Source organism: Xyrauchen texanus, chromosome 31 (genome assembly GCF_025860055.1).
Source record: "Xyrauchen texanus isolate HMW12.3.18 chromosome 31, RBS_HiC_50CHRs, whole genome shotgun sequence".
NCBI lineage: Eukaryota > Metazoa > Chordata > Actinopteri > Cypriniformes > Catostomidae > Xyrauchen > Xyrauchen texanus.
The window spans coordinates 13,556,838-13,574,510 of record NC_068306.1 but is presented as its reverse complement, the minus strand read 5'-3'; the positions used below and the strand labels follow the sequence as shown (position 1 = coordinate 13,574,510).

Here is a 17,673-nt window from a genome sequence, read left to right as displayed (position 1 = left end):
TAAATCACGCATGTCTGTGCTTTCACTGCGAAGTCTTGTTTGTTCCGGCTGCATTACTGAGCATTTAATTATCAACCTGCTACTTGATCTCCTGTGTTCTTACCCTGCCTGTCTACGACCACGATTACCTGCCGCCAGCCCTTGTCACTTACGCCAGTCTACCCGTCTTCGATATCTGCTGCCTGCCCCGATCCTCCGCCTGCCTGACTACGAGCTCTATTGCCTCCACACTCCAGTCTGCCCCAGATCTGAGCCTTGCCTGTTTATTGACCTGAACCCAGCCCTTAAATAAAAGACTGCTCATGGATCCCAATCAACCTGAGTCTGTGATGGCTCGCGACTTATTGAATCATAATATATGTGTCACTGTGTGTTTAAGATCGTGAAGAAAATTGTCAATACGCAGCTTTATTAATAAGGGAGAGTTTTTTTTTTTTTTTGTGAGTTAATGATGGATTGAATTGAACATAAAGGTGAGAGTGGGTAATCTTCGCCCCATTATACACAGCAACAAAATATGTTTTTGTTTTTACTTGATTTAAAATATAAATATGTAAAAGTCCTTTAAAACAATGTACATTTACTTTAGAAGCTGTACTGCAGAAGAAAAAAACTGCCTGAATGTTTTTCATTCAGTTAATAAAACGTTTATTTGTTGAATGTAGAATGGAAAAAGCATTGTTAGTATTGTTAGTGATCTAATAGCACTATTATACTAATGAGTGTTTTTTTTGGCTTGAGGACTGATAACGGGAGAGCTCAGGTGTGCTACCTTGGAAACATACCTCGGGCGTCGTCGGTTCACCATACGGTCAACAATTTATAATTCAGTTCTGATGAGTTCACTCGGAGTCCACATCCAGCACATTATAGCACAAAACATTTGTGCACACGCACGTGCCTTTTTGTTTAATAATTACAAGGCTTTTAGGCCGGCACTTCATGAAAATGTATTTGATAGGGCTCTATGAACTGTGGCACCCGAGGTGTCAGATACCTGTGTTGCCCGGGGTGACACTTCGCCATGGCTGCAATTGATAGCAAGTCACTGCAGCCCTCTGTGTAGTCTGGGCACAGTAAACAGGGTGTTAATAAAACTCGACAGCATAGCTCCTGTTTCCCAGCACAGAGCACAGAGCATCGAGCTTAATGTGTTTGTGTTGGTATTAAAAAAATATATGAAATGTTTTGCTTTTAGCCACCACAGGAAATTACTCAGTGAGTAAAGACTCAACCTTTTGTCATGGTGAATGGTACGGGCTGTAAGAGAGCAGGAGGGCAGGGCAGGCCAGAGGAACAGTCAGCAAGAGCAACCTAACCCTACTGCGTACTGATCAATATAGCTCACGCAGGTAAAGTCACTGAGCCAACTATTACTGAGAGAGAGAGAGAGAGACTCATTGAAAAAAGAGAGGAGAGACGAGGAGAGATTTATTAGAAGAAGAATACCGATAGAGATCGACAGAGAGAAATAGAGAGAAATAGAGCGGAGTGCGTAGAAAGATTGAGGCTGAGAGAGAAATGAAACAAATGCATGCCAGGCTGACAGCAAAGAGATGTATAGGGGAAGAGGATGAGTGCAGGATGTTGAAAAAAAAAGACAGGAAAAGAGCTAAATGAATACTGTAGCTTAAACACAATGAACATTCTTTCATAGTATCCTCTCCTTTGTGTTTTTCTAGACCTGTATGACTTTCTTTCTTCTGTGGAACACAAAAAGAGATGGTTTGAGGCAATGCCATAGATTTGGCTTGAACATTGGGGGGTTGCGGCATAAATCATTTACATGTTTCAATTGATCATGGTATAAATATTGTATTAAATATGGAGGGGGTACTTGCTTGTTTTGATTATTGGGGGAGTTACCTCCCCTCCATCCCCCCTGGAACCTACACCCTTGTTTTGAGGAATGTCTAAGTGCTATAAAGCTCCAAAAAAGCACTATAAAACTAGGCAGAGGCTTTTTGCACTAAGTGGAAATAGCGATAGCTTCTATTTACACTAAGTGCAAATAGCGACAGATACTCTTACACCTCTGTTTAAACACTAACCTACAGTATATTGGCATCACAGCAGCATTTTTATTGTGTTTTTTTGAAGTCCCACAGACACCCTACACCAACACTATCATACAAAAATTAACCATATTATCACCATGGTATTTTTGTAGTAAAATCATAGTAACCACCAGAGGTGTGGACTCGAGTCGCCTGACTTGGACTTGACTCGGACTCGAGTCAATAATTTGATGACTCGCGACTCGACTCGATAGAATCAAAAAAGACTTGCAACTCAACTTAGACTTTGACAGCAATGACTTGCAACTTGACTTGGACTTCAGCCGTCTGACTTGGAAATACTTGTACTTTTTAAAACCAAAGATAATTGTTGCATGATTAAAAATTTGCAGTAAATCAACGATTAATTTACCAAATAAACGATTCATTTGATTTTCAAATCTGCATTTCAACGCTCCATATTCAACCAATCAGACAACCAACCAATCAGCTTCCACAAAAGCTGGACCAAGTTTGAAGACCACGGCGCGCATTTAAGGACAAGGACACAGCAAAAATGATACCTAAGGTGATATATTGAATACAGCGTTAAAGGCAAAAAAAGGATTGCAACATGTAGAACCTGTGGTTCCAAAATTACAGACACCTCGTCGACAATGTCCAATATTGTGAGGCATCTGAAAATCCACAGACAGAGGTAAGTTGTTAACTAATTTACATCAGCTATGGTTCAGTAACATACATGTCTATGGCAGCAAATAGCAGATTTACAGGCTAACAAAGTCGAACCGCAAACAATTTTTTTACTGCGGTCAGTAGCATTTAGCATGTTATAGCAATTGGTGTAATGGAAAAAATCTACCCGGTGTTTTATTACGCTGTTGTATGACCTCGATAAAGGAACGCCATTTATTGTGACCACACACGTTGGTGCTTTTTGAGCATAACTGGTTAGAACGTGCATGTAAACACACTCATTCTTTTGCGGACGTGCTGGTCCTCTGCGTTTAGCTATATTTATTTAATTATATTGGTTATGGTTCTAAAAATCACAAAACCGATCATTTACTCTGTTCGCAGCCCTTTAAAGTATATAACTCCTATATGCAACTTAAATGTCTGCAATTAGCCACTGCCTGGTAATATTTCAGATTTCATTCACCAGTTCAGCACGTTCAGCGTCTTCACTGCATATTTAGAGTAAAAGTTTGGTTTGCCTTAATGTGTGTCCAAAGATAAGATCCATGTATCATCTTTATTACCCTCTTTAGTCTTTACAGGTAGATATCGATAAAAAAGATCAAATTAGTTTATAAATTAGAAACTTCTAGATAAAATTATTATAATTTACTATAGTAATTGATACTCTGACACTAATTTGGGCAAAGCGCACTAATGACTTGTTTAAGACTTGAAGCTAAAAGTTGAGGACTTACTTGTGACTTGGAAAACGATGACTTGGTCCCACCTCTGGTAACCACAATATTAAATGGTTACTATTAACTACTATTAACAACATGTTACTGTATTAACACCATGGTTAGTACATCAGAACTATATAGTTTCCACCAAAACACATGGTTACTACAATATTACTATAGTAAAACCTCCCCGACCTTGTGACCAAATCACTGAGAGGAATCTTTTTATTCATTGCTATAAGTAGTATTATAGGGAATATTAAGAGTAGAGACATGGGAAAAAGTATGTCAAAGGGTGGGATTTGAACCTGGATCTCCAGCATGACAACACATACACATACCGTTGTTACACCCAGACACATGCAGCCAGTGAAGTGTTGATCGGCATGTAAGATTAATTCTTACAGTAATACTACTTTCATGGCCATTGAAAATAATATCACAAATAGATTGAAATAATGTTTATGAGCATGTAGCTTTAGGATCAACAGATTTCAAGGGGATAAGATTTAATAAAATAAACAGTCAAGTTCTATTTGAATACAAACAAGACTTTATTATCTATTGTACACCATGATTTGAGACCGGGTTACTCAAATTATATTAAAGAGACACCAGCTCTTTCAGCGAAGGTTTGGAGGTGCTTAAGTTGCATTGTTGTCATTTAAGTCAATGTCCTTTGGCTTGGCTTGTGGAAGTTCTTTGTATGTTGCACCGATGAGAGTTGATGGAATGACCAGGCGGAGCCCTGGAAGCGAGGACTCCCTCAAGAGAGAACTCCCTGGACCCGATGTCCAGGTGTGTGTGAAAGCCGTAGAGCAGGGAAGCGAGGAAGAGAGCCAAGGCTGGTCTTTTAACCCATTGAGTTTGTTCATACCCCAAAGAGGCTCTAAGCCAATCAGAGGGGGCTTTTCAGAGGGTCTGTGATCTCTATCTGTCCCTCCTTTCCGAAGGTATTTGTAAATGTATATTCCAATCCTACACATGGCTGTGTGTTTGGATAGTAGTTAAATAAGAATGTTATTTATGAATATGTGAAATTTTATGAACATGTGAGATGGTAAGCCAGAAACATGCCTTGTGATTTGTATAGCCTATTAGTTTTAAGTGCAGAGTGTTGGTTATATTGTTATATTGAAGAACAATGGATTTCCATGGGTTTCCATGGCAATCATAAAAGAGTAGTCCCCCAGCAAATGGCCAGTCATGGGATGAGTTGGGAGTTTATCTGATTAACATCAAAGACAGAGGAGTTTCGAAGATTTTCCAGATGTGACAAACTCAGACTTGCTGGCATGAGTCTGAATTTTTAGTGATCAGAAGAAAGTCACTGTAGATTCTGTATTTAGTCATTCTGTGAATAATTGTTCAATTTCACTTAGTTCTCTTCTGCCTTGGAGTCCTACATCCATATGCTTTGTGCACTATATAAGTCAAAAGCTTACAATTTGTGTGAGGAAAAGAACAAAATGTAAAATAGTAGTTCTCAAATTTGATTTGAACTTGCTCATATTCAAACGTGGCGAATGAAGATACACATAGTAATGTAAATCGTAAGACATTTAGCACTTCTAGTTTTGACTTTGATTCCTATTTAACGATTCCGGTTCCTTAATAGTTCCATTAATGTTACTTTTAGTCATTTTGAGTAGGAAATATAGAGAAGTAAGAAATGCTGTTCTTATTGGATTTACCACCCTCATCAGACCGTTACCAAATAATGTTGTGATTTTATATTTTAACAGAAAGTTTACTCAGATTTTTTAAGATAATGAAGGTATTATTAGTCCATTAATTTGTATAAAATACCAGTAATTACAACACAACTCAAAAAGTGTATCTTTAAAAACACATTGCCATATCAACAACCATCCAGTAATGTTAAATCTTACAAGCCTTAAGTACTGTGCATATAACATAGTAACAGTTCTTGTTTTATTTTGAATCAGACGTGAATGAGTTGCAGAAAGTTCACAAAAAAAATAAAAAATAAATAAAATGCTCTCTGCTTTTCACTGTAGATTCAAAAGCACTGACTTATAAAAAATATTTTCAGCAAATCAAGATGCACAAGTTTGAATATATGGAAGCTTGAACGATTTTTGAGAGCTATGGTGGAGGGCACGATTTTCAGTGAATAGTAGCTTACATTTTAAGTATGCATCATACTCCATAATAAAAAGCTATTATGTTGCTTTATGCACACTTAACAGTGCATAAGTTGTATTTACTACTTATAGTGTGTTTTATATCCTTTTTGGAGCTTGACAGCTCCTGGTTGCTATCTACTTTCGTTTTATTGGAAAATAGCAACATGAACATTCTGCAGGACATCTCTTGATGTGCTCCACAGAACAAAGAAAGCCATTCAGCTTTGGAACAACATTATCTTACTCTATGGGAAAATTCCTGTGCTGATGGATAAACAGGAGATAAGAGAAGACACTTGGAAGACAACTATAGAGAGAGGTAAAGAGGGACACAGCAAGAGATGGAGGGTGAGACGGTCCTCACCTGCTGCTCTGTGACGGCAAGAGGGATTGAAATCCAGAATTCTGCATTAAGATCACAGATAGCCCACTGAGCTGGATCATCTACTTCCAACAGAGAAAGACAGACAGTAGAAAATGTACATTAAGATTCAGGAAGGAAAAAGACAATGAAGAGAATCAGAGGAAAGGGAGTTTGAAAGGGAAAAAAATATATATGCTAGACAAACCATAAAGGAATGAAAAGGTGAGAATTATGTTGTCATTTACTCATCCTCATGCTGTTACAAACCCTCATTGCATCCTTTTTCCTTATTAAATCAATAAAGGTGAGGTCATTCTGCCTAACATCTCCCTTTGTTTTCCACAGAAGAAATAATGTTATTTTAAGCAACATGAGTGATATTAAATAATGACAGAGATTTAATTTTTGGGTAAACTATCCCTTTAAGAAACCTCAAGGCTGGATGCATGTTTTACATGGGTGAGCAAACAGAAGCAAAAATGAGCTGTAGCTGCAATCCAGGATTATAAACAGTCACTCTTTAGACGAACCTTACAGACATGTTAACAAAAGGCTTTTATTCGAGATTAACAGCGGCACTGTCAGTCAAGACACTATCAAGCACGCACTGAATGTCTAAAGGGCTTTTGGTTCATGGCCTTCATAAACAGAGTGCTTTTTCAGTGTCATGTCAAACAAATACGATCTTATGCAGCTTGAAACAGCTTGCATGTATGTTTGCGATGCTGGTGACTCGTGTGCACGCTTGCCTGCTGAATAGAGGTTGTTAATCCTTGACACTCAAACAGACTCGTACTAGATACAAACTCACTATGTGCCAACTGGATAAGAAGGCTCACAGAGATGGCACAGACCTCCGACTGCTTGAGATAGAACTTTAAGCCAACAGTCGGACAATATCCACACACTCATGCACAGCTGCAGTCCAATGGCCGCCAGTGCTCAAAGAGGGATCAGATTTTGTTGGAATTGCCAAGCCATGCGAGAATAGAATGGGAGAAGAGAGACAGAGAGGATGCTTTGGACATGGTATCTCTGGATGTGAAGATTCAAACAGACGGGGTCTCTTCCAATACCTAGTGAGCGACCTCACTGTCTACTGCCTGCGTATGCAGATGTCTTCTAAGACAGTATTTTATTAGAGATGGAACCTCATAAGTGACTGATTTTCAGTGCTCCACAAAAGCTTTGTGCAGTACTCAAATAGTGCTCCGCACTGACTCACTGTTGATTCCAACACAGTTTGATGTTAGCATGTTGCTAAGCTAACTATGTTGCTGAGCTAAGCTAACAGCCTGAGAGCAGGGCAACTTTCTGGAAGAGGCATGATGTGTTAATAAGCACACAAATGCAGAGCACCCACAAATATTGAGTAAAATAGTCAGGTTTTTATTAGATTGAACTATTTCATCAATATACTGTATGTATATACTGAAAAACATACTACAAACATCAAGATTTTACCGAAGAATGTTGGGTTTTGACTCACCAGAACCTATTGTATGCCTTCAGAAGACCTAAATATGATGCACAAGCCGCATGCACTACTTTTATTATACTTTGGGTCCTTTTAAGCTTTAAAACCCCTGCCATTTTATTGAAACGACAGATCTGAATATACGTTACATTTCACCTTTCACTCACTCTGACAAGCTCTGTATAACTCCCAACTGGAATGATTGGGAGAATGCCGTGCATGATGTGATTTTTGGCTAAATATTCTCATAAACTTAATGAATAATATTTTTCCGTTTACTGTTATAAAGTGTGACATTGTAATGAATATTTATCTGAAGTTTTTTGTAAAAGAAATTGTTAAATTACACATTCACATTGTCATTTGATAAAAAAAACTGTGGGGACTGTGCATCAGAATCAAAGCAAATGATTATTACAGTCACTTGAACAGAGAAGATTTTTATTTAACAGCGATTGCACATCTAAAAACATTAGGTTAAGTAAACAGAGCTCTATATAAGGTCTCATAAGACACTCATTTTGATGCTGTGAACTGTTTATTTACTATCGCATTTACTATGACTTGAATCAATACATAAATGAATTAACGTTCTATTATTAGCTTTAATTTACCTTGGAGCAAATGTAGGTGTCATTGCTGATGTTATTCATGTTCATTTGGGAATGAGGGCTGACACAGTTTAATCCATAACATGCTCTTCTCCAGATCTAAAACACTGCAGGTATCCTCTCTGGGTAACTCGTGTCACTATAACAAATGACCCGGTAACAACGTGTTTACAGTTTTTTTATTATTATTTTGATAAAAACCCGCTCAAAAGGATTCAAACACACATTACTTCCTGTAACGTTCCGGTGTTGTCTGTCCTATGTCCTCTGTTTTCACCCATCACTTTTATGTCATGTTTCCTGGTCTGCTCCGTGTTTTCTGTTTCACCCGTCACCGCTCCCATTCCATGTCACGTTTTCCCAGTTGTCCGCCCGTAGTCTCACTGTCCGAGCGTCTAAACTACATTTCCCACAATTCCCGGCCTCCGTCACTGCCTGCACTCATCAGTGTTTTCACCTGTGTCTCGTTGAGACTTCATTGTGTTTGTGTATTTAACCGTGTCTGTTTCTCCTTTCCCTTGTCGGTCTTTTGTTGTATGTAGATGCCTGTTCCCATGCTTCCTTCGTCAGATGCCTGTTCCCATGCTTCCTTCGTCGTTTTCACTCCAGCCATCCCCGTGTTTACTTTCCGTGTTAAGTTAACCCTTTGTTTGCCTTCCATGTTTATTTACCTTTTCCCATCGTGGATGTTTCTTTTGTTGGTGTTCTTTTGTGTTGCCGTTATTGTTAATAAAACCTGCTGCATTTAGATCCTCGTCCCGACTCTACCTTCTCCGTCATTCGTGACAGAAAGACCGACCGCAAATGGATCTAGCAGCGGTTTTCACCACACTGGCCCATGCAAATTTTCCCGTTCGCGAGTACTCACGGCTCTTCTCCGGGGTCGCCACCCACACCGGGTTCGACGACGCTTCCCTGAAGCTCATCTACCGGGGCGGGTTATCATCAGCCCAGTGGCGGAAGCGCCGGAATTCGGAGAGCACACGTGGAGGGAGTACGTGAGTCTCACCCTCAGAAAACTCGCACCCGAGGAACCACTCCTCGTGTTTCCGGCTGTCGAGCCTGAGCCCCTGCCTTCCCGGATCGATGAGCCAGCGCAGCCAACTTCTTCCGCCCGGAGAAGGAGGAGAAGGAAAGCCTCCGCTCTCCAGCTCACGCCTGCCACGGTCAGCGAGCCAGCGCCCACGCCTGCCACGGTCAGCGAGCCAGCGCCCACGCCTGCCACGGTCAGCGAGCCAGCGCCCACGCCTGTCACGGTCAGCGAGCCAGCGCCTCGCCTGCCACGGTCAGCGAGCCAGCGCCCGTGCCTGCCACGGCCAGCGAGCCAGCGCCTGCCACGGTCAGCGAGCCGGCACCTACGCATATCACGGTGAGCGAGCCAACGCCTACACACATCACTGTGAGCGAGCCAACGCCTACGCACATCACTGTGAGCGAGCCTGTCGCCCCTGAAGTTAGTGAGCTAGCGCCTGTAGCCTCGACCGTCCCTGAGCCAGCGCCTGTAGCCTCGACCGTCCCTGAGCCAGCGCCTGTAGCCTCGACCGTCCCTGAGCCAGCGCCTGTAGCCTCGACCGTCCCTGAGCCAGCCCCTGTAGCCTCGACTGTCCCTGAGCCAGCGCCCCTCGAACCTTCTAGGGTTCTGCTTCCCGAGCCTTCCAGGGCTCCGCCTCTCGAGCTTTCCAGAGCTCCGCCTCCCGAGCTTTCCAGAGCTCCGCCTCCCGAGCTTTCCAGAGCTCAGCCTCTCAAGTCTCTCGAGTCTTCCAGGGCTCCTCCTTCCGAGCCACCCAGGGCTCCGCCTCTCAAGCCTCTCGAGCCATCCAGGGCTCCACCTCTCAAGCCTCTCGAGCCACCCAGGGCTCTGCTCCCAGAGACTCCAGCACCTACTAGAGATACGCCTCTCGAGCAGCCTTCGGCTCCACCTCTCGAGCCCCCTACAGCTCTGCTCCCAAAGACCCCTGAGCCTCCTACGGCTCCGCCTCCCGAGCCTCTTACGGCTCCGCCCCTAAGGGCCCCTACGGCGCCACCTTCCTCGGCACCACCTCCTGAGCCTTCCTCGGCTCCACCTCCTGAGCCTTCCAGAGCTTCGCCTCTAGAGCCTCCTACGGCGCCACCTCCATCGGCTCCGCCTCCAGAGCCTTCCAGGCCTCCGCCTTCCAAGCCTCCTACAGCGCCACCTCCCTCGGCTCTGCCTCCAGAGCCTTCCAGAGCTTCGCCTCTAGAGCCTCCTATGGCGCCACCTCCCTGCCTCCTGAGCCTCCCACGGCTCTGCCTCCTGAGCCTCCCACGGCTCTGCCTCCTGAGCCTCCCACGGCTCTGCCTCCTGAGCCTCTCACGGCTCCACCTCCTGAGCCCCTCGAACCTTCCTCGGCTCTGCCTTCCTTGACTCCGCCTCCTGAGCCTCCCTCAGCTCCGCCTCCTGAGCCTCCCTCAGCTCCGCCTCCTGAGGCCCCAGAGCCTCCCTCAGCTCCGCCTCCTGAGGCCCCAGAGCCTCCCTCAGCTCCGCCTCCTGAGCCTCCCTCAGCTTTATCTCTAGAGCCCCTTGCAGCTCCGCCCCCAGGGTCTCCTGCAGCCTTGCCTGCGCCTCCTTCGGCGCCACCACCCAAGTCTTTGACTGCTCCGTCTCAGAAGTCCTCCTTGGCTCTGCCAGCTCCCCTAGTGGCCACTCTTCCTCCCAGGCCCCTTGAACCAGCCCTAGCCCTATGGCCACCTCCTAGGTCACCTAAACCTGTCCCTGCCCTGAGGCCACCTCCCAGGCCTCCTGGACCTGTCCCTGTCCCTGTCCGGTGGCCATCTCCCAGGCCTCCTCGACCTGTCCCTGTCCTGGAGCCACATCCCAGGTCCCCTGAACTGGCCTCTGTTCGGCGGCCACCTCCCAGACCTCCTAAACCTGTCCCTACCCGGTGGACGCCCCCCAGACCACCTGACCCGGTTCCCTTCACCCCCAGGCCACCTGACCCGGTTCCCTTCACACACCCCCAGAGACTGCTTACCTGCCCTCTCGGCCTCCCTGGTATTCCGGTCTGCCCCTTGTGCCCCCGTGGACTGTCCCACTTCCCTTCTTGCCCCCGTGGACTGCCTTGCCCCCTGTACCCCCTTACTCTGTCTATGTGTGCCTTGTGCCCCCTTTGGTCTGTTTGTTTTTCCTCCCTTCTAGCCCCTCTCGCCCTGCACATCTGTTTACTCCTGTTGTTTTTTCCCTCCTGTCTCTTAGGACCGTCTGGAATCCGGTCCTTTTGAGGGGGGATTATGTAACGTTCCGGTGTTGTCTGTCCTATGTCCTCTGTTTTCACCCATCACTTTTATGTCATGTTTCCTGGTCTGCTCCGTGTTTTCTGTTTCACCCGTCACCGCTCCCATTCCATGTCACGTTTTCCCAGTTGTCCGCCCGTAGTCTCACTGTCCGAGCGTCTAAACTACATTTCCCACAATTCCCGGCCTCCGTCACTGCCTTCACTCATCAGTGTTTTCACCTGTGTCTCGTTGAGTCTTCATTGTGTTTGTGTATTTTGTGTCTGTTTCTCCTTTCCCTTGTCGGTCTTTTGTTGTATGTAGATGCCTGTTCCCATGCTTCCTTCGTCAGATGCCTGTTCCCATGCTTCCTTTGTCGTTTTCACTCCAGCCATCCCCGTGTTTACTTTCCGTGTTAAGTTAACCCTTTGTTTGCCTTCCATGTTTATTTACCTTTTCCCATCGTGGATGTTTCTTTTGTTGGTGTTCTTTTGTGTTGCCGTTATTGTTAATAAAACCCGCTGCATTTAAATCCTCGTCCCGACTCTACCTTCTCCGTCATTCGTGACACTTCCATAGGCTGTCATTGGAAAATAGCAAGCGCGTATCAGAGTAATGGCAGCAGTGCAACAGTTGCTAAGACAGGATTGGTCAGAAACACTTTTAAGGCAGGGCTTAGTGAAGGTTCAATTGATCCTTTTGTATTTCCCATAACAAAGAATGTCATGAGGGATACTATGACATACAGGTGAGTAAATTATGACAGAATTTTCAATTTTGGGTGAACTATTCCTTGAAGATTCAACAATCCAAGGGTGTAGGAAGCGCTCTAATGATACCTAAAAATTATGTTGGCATAGGCAGTTCACTAGTTTGTGATACAGAGCAACAGTGTTACTATTGTTAGTCCAATATTTAGTTTCCCAAATCTCTCCCAGCACACTCCAGTGCCACTCAGCAACAAGCCAGATCTCTTCACTGACACACACTGCCCTCTCTCCAAATGCTGGAACAGGAAGAGAAAGGAAAGGGGATAATGGGAATGGGGAAGCAAAGACTGACAAAGCTGGCACTGACTCTCTTGGAGACTATAGGGGCTCTCCAACTCTGAATCTGGCGTGAAAAGTACAGACAGGGATGAAAACAAGAGCCTGCTTGGACAGCAGAGGATGAATAGAGAGTCAGGGGAAGGAAGAGATGAATACAAGAGCACAGAAATATTAGAATGGAGAAAAGAAAGACAGAAAATGAAAATACTTTTCGCTCTTTTATGAGGGAAAATCTCTGAAGCTCTCAAGGACAAATACACAGTCGTAACAGTCTCACTCACAAAAAAGTAATTATTTCGACCATTTGTCTATGTTATAAGTTTAAACTGATTCACAGAGTGAATAGTTTTTCAATCACTTTCTATCTATCTATCTATCTCTTTGTTTGTCCATCCATCCGTCCGTCTGTTCAGTTATATGTCCATCCATGTTTACAAGATCATATATAATCCATGATCAGATGGACAAAAAAAAAACCTCTTATCATAATAATTTCCCAAAGAGGACTGACACCGCATTAGAGCATTGATGTTGCACAGACTTTATTGTCAAAAATAATGTTATCACGAGTGCATGTTACCATGAGTAAACAAAATTCTGCTTAACCGCCACAGGATGAGAAAATGCTCTGTTCCCGTTGGGCGCTCGGACATTTTATCAGCTCACTTTTGGCACACAACTTGGATAAAATTTAGGAATACAACATTTGTATGTGTGTCTTTGTATGCGTGTGTTTAAAATCACAAAAGTAAAAGAATAACCAAAACTATTAGATGAAGCAAGTGTGTAGTAAAGCCATTCCAAAGAGGATTTTGTAAGCGCTATAAACGAGTATCTGGGATTTATCTCTAATCCATGGTCTCAAGGTCTTTGGCAGACAGGAAACAAAGTCACATTTGGGTGGTTTTTGGAGGATTTCCGTCCTTCTAGTCTAATGGGTGCATCAGAAACAATGGGTTTACCATTACATATGCTAATGCCTATGTGCTTCCTATAAGGCTACACACAACACTGACACCCACTGTAACACCCTCCATATGCCACACATTCATAATCATTAGTCATGCTGTATTGTTTTCTACTTTCCTTTGCCTGTACACACTCACTTTGTCTCTGTCCATGGCCTGAAACAATGATTTATATGGTTTATTTAAAGTCAGCGGTCCCTCCAGTAAAACAGTTTGCTTGTCCATGCAGTCACTCTCAAGCTTGTTGTCATTTAGTTCCAAACTCGGCTTGAGCATCTAGATTCCTTCAAGCATCGACAAATGATTCAAGACTGTAAGGTTTCATTTTCTTGGCAGACTCCCCATTGTTTGCATTCCAAGTAAACCCAACAGAAGTTTTCCATTTCTGAGGGGTGAGGTTTATTTCCGCCATCATTTATTCATCAAGTTAAAATTTTTCAGTGTGATATCAGGGAAAGTGTGATATTTTTAACTTATCTTCAGGGCTCGGATGCTGTGATTGTCTTGTACAGTATGTTCTCTTTTGCTGCTTCAGAGCAAATTCCATGGAAGCTCATGTCCTGTGATGTCAAACTTTGCTTCCTGTGATGAATATTAATGGTTTCTAAATGTAGAAATATGACCGTTTAGGTCAAGCAGGTCAAAGATAAATGGTGAAAGCTATCCATCAGCATTGTTATTCGTATTAATGGCTGTTGCTCGGCTATTTTTGTTATGGTTACTAATTTCTAGGAGAAAGTCTTTTTTGAGGCAGTCACCTGGGAAATAAAGTCCATTTCATGTTTTTAAGAGCCCTTCAATAAAAATTGGTCAATTGCAAAATATCTGCTATGACTGTCAGGAATCGCAGAGAATAAGAGACTCAGGACCCTAGTGCAGCATTGAAAAAGCCAAAGTATTATTTTATATAAAAATAAAACCAAAACATAAACTACCCCGTTGGGGAAAATATTATCCAGACTGGGTTTTAGGAAACTGGAGGCAGGACCGACCGGAGCAGGTGGGGATAGATAATAAACCAACAGACCAAAAAGACCAACTGGAACTGAACAAACATACAAGACCGACAGTACACAAGATGAACTGGCACTGGACAGAACACATGAGGAGGCTAAAATAGGGAGAGAAATCAAACGGGTTAACAGGGGACAGGTGAGGCAAATTAACTAATAATAAGCAAACAAGATGAGAGAATGCTTAGAAATTTCAAATAAAGTAAAACAACTAAGCGTACATCGCGAGGCAAATGCCACAACACTTGTGCGAGAGTTTTGCCACACACAAACCCGAAATCTTAGACCGAAGAGACCTCAGCATAACGTGAAGACAGCTTGCGACCCGTGCGTGCAGCGCAAAGCAAGTGCAACGCGTGTCCACGGTCAAGAGAGACGGACACAGAACATGGAGAATAAATGCCTGGACCCTGACACAGACCGAATCTGAATCAGACAGGGAAGTCAGAATCCAGACACCATGGAACATGAAACACAAGACAGTTCGCATCCCGGGAGCACAACGCAACGTGAGGCGCACCCGTGTTCGCGAGAGACAGACATAAACATTTGACTTGATTTCATGGCGCCAAGATGACATAAGTGCAATACATCCACATTAATAACAGACAGAACATGGAACATGAGTGTCCAAATCCTGACACAGACCAAAACCGATCCCAACAGGAAGTCAGGATCCAGACACCATGCTCCAAACAAGTAGCCAATTTGAACACACAGGGTAAACAGACATTTCTGTGGAAAGACACACCGAAGAGCACACTGCAGGGAATTTAACCGAAACTGTGCGTTCACACAAAGGCAGACAATGAAACACAGACATACATGGGACGATGATGCCACGGTCCTGCCAGACCTAAACCCAAACTGACAGAGTGACAAGACCATGACAATGATATAATTAAATAATTGAGATTTTTTTTATATATTTGATTTTGGTGCTTGTGTCAGAATACAAAGCTACTTTTGAATTCTGTAGAGAAAGATACTTTTGACAAAATTGCCTTAGATAATGAAAAGTCTTTACCATATTCCATATTTCTTTGATATGCCTTTATACAAGTATGTGGCAGAGGGGGCATGGTCAAGCACCCGTCTAGGGGAGAAAGCGGTAAGGGCGCTTGCACCTGAGCTAAATTATGTCTAAGGGAGAGAGAGTCTGACACAAAGAAGCCTACTGTGTTCTTTGTATTAAAAGATTATATGTCTGTAGAAGTGCTGAGTGCTAAATTAAACGTCAACTGTGATTTTGAAGCCCTGTTCCCTGTGTCCTCCTTTCCTCCTTGGAGAGTTGTATTACACTGGTGCCAAAACCCGGGAAAATTATTATCCAAGGGATGGAAGGAAATCGCCCCGCAGAGTCCTCCCAGCTGGCAGAGGTCCTCCAGTCCCTCGCTGCAATGCATCAGAGCCACCAAAATCCCTGCTTGAGCTCCAGCAGGACCAAGATTGTCGGTTCTTCGAGATCATGCGGGCTCAAGCAGAGGAGAGTCTCGTCAGCCAGAAGGCCGCTTCAGCCACAGCCGCGACCCCGGACCCCCGTGCCTCGTTGCCCACGCCCGCGTTACAGAAGATGGGCACCGTGGACAATACGGAAGCGTTCCTCTTCGAGATTTGGGGTTGGCCGCGCGACCAATGGACAGCTCGTCTTGTCCTCTTTTGTCCGGGGAAGCCCAGCTCGCAGCTCAACAACTGCCGGCAACGAGCCTCCTGGCCTATGCAGACCTAAGAAGACCCATCCTGCAGCGGGTGGGTTGGAGCCCGGAAGAGAACCACCAAACTCTCCCGGGGCTTGAAGTTTGAGAAGTCTGACTGCCCGTTCGCCTTTGCCCAACGGCTACGGGACGCCTGCCGGAGGTGGCTGCAAGTGGGGGACCGCTACGTCGAGGGACTGATCGACCAGATGGTGCTGGAGCAGTTCACGCAATGCATGCCCAGGAGAATGGCGGAGTGGGTCCAGTGCCACCGCCCGGCGTTGCTGGAGGCAGCTGTCCGGCTCGCGGAGGACCGCATGGCGGCGATCCCGAGGGCGGAGGAGCCCTCTCTCTCTCTCTCCCTTCCCCCTTCCCCTGTGTCTTCCCCTGTTCCCTCCCCCTCCCCTTTCCCTTTGCCCTCTCGTTCTACTCTCTCTCCAGGGCCCGTTCCTGCCCCACGCAGGCGAGGAGGTTTCCTGAGACCAGCTTCCCGGACATGGGAAGCAACACATTCCCCTTCCCGATCTCCAGCCGCTCTCCCCCTCAGGTGGGGGCGCCTGCCGACGCAGGTATGGGCGTAGCACCTGGGCCGGCATGTTGAAGATGCGGGGACCATGGGGACGGTGGTGCGGATCTCCAATATCCCGCAGGCTGCCCCTGATCGGGCCGGAGCGTACAGGATACCGGTAAGAATCAAGGGGAGTACTCACCAAGCATTGCGAGATACAGGGTGTAATCAGACCACCATCCACCAACTTAGCTTTGGGAACAGCTAAACTGGTGAGGGTGAGGTGTGTGCATGGGGATGTTCACAAGTATCCTATGGTGACCTTGGTGATCAAATTCCGGGGGGGGAACATAGAATGGAGGCAGCGGTTAGATTTTCTCATCTGCTGATTTTGGGGACCAATTGGCCGGGTTTTAGAAATGTATTGGAGGGAATTTGCGTGGATGGGTCCTGCACTAAAATAAGGAGATGTGCGATGCTTTTACAGGGGAGGCGGAGCCGGGGCCGTCCTCGACCGCTTCAAGTCAGAATGACGAGGGAAGGGGCGAGGCTACCGCCCCTCTTCTCAGGGAATTCCCTGAGGGGGATTTCCCTTTGGAGCAGTCGAGGGACGAAACACTTAAGAACGCCTTTGACCAAGTGAGAGTAATCGATGGTCAACCACTCCGGCTGGGCATTGCCCTTCCATATCCTTATTTTTCCATTATAAATTACCAGTTATATAGAGTGACGCTGGACGCTCAAACAAAGGAAAATGTAACACAGCTGTTAATTCCTCGGAGCTGCCAGGAAATGGTTTTCCAGGCAGCTCACTATAATCCCACGGCGGGTCACCTAGGAGAAAGGAAAACACTGCTCCGTCTAATAGCCCGTTTGTATTGGCCGGGCATTGGCAGCGACGTCCGCAGGTGGTGTGCGGCGTGCCGCGAATGTCAGCTGGTAAACCCACCGGCCACCCCAAAAGTGCCAATGCTCCCCCTTCCACTGATCGAGGTCCCCTTCGAAAGAATTGGGATGGACCTCGTCGGGCCATTAGAACAGACAGCACGCGGATATCACTTTGTATTAGTCCTGGTGGATTATGCAATGCGATATCCGGAAGCAGTGCCTATGAGCAACATCTCAGCACGTAGTGTTGCAGGGGCACTCTTCAAAATAATCTTCCGGGTGGG

At 45.1% G+C, this 17,673-nt stretch overlaps 1 protein-coding gene across 1 annotated transcript in view; it reads left to right on the top strand.

The window, feature by feature from the left end:
* LOC127625145 (netrin receptor UNC5D-like) overlaps positions 1-17,673 on the top strand; it is a 291,561-nt gene that overhangs the window by 201,479 nt on the left and 72,409 nt on the right. The window lies entirely within an intron of this gene.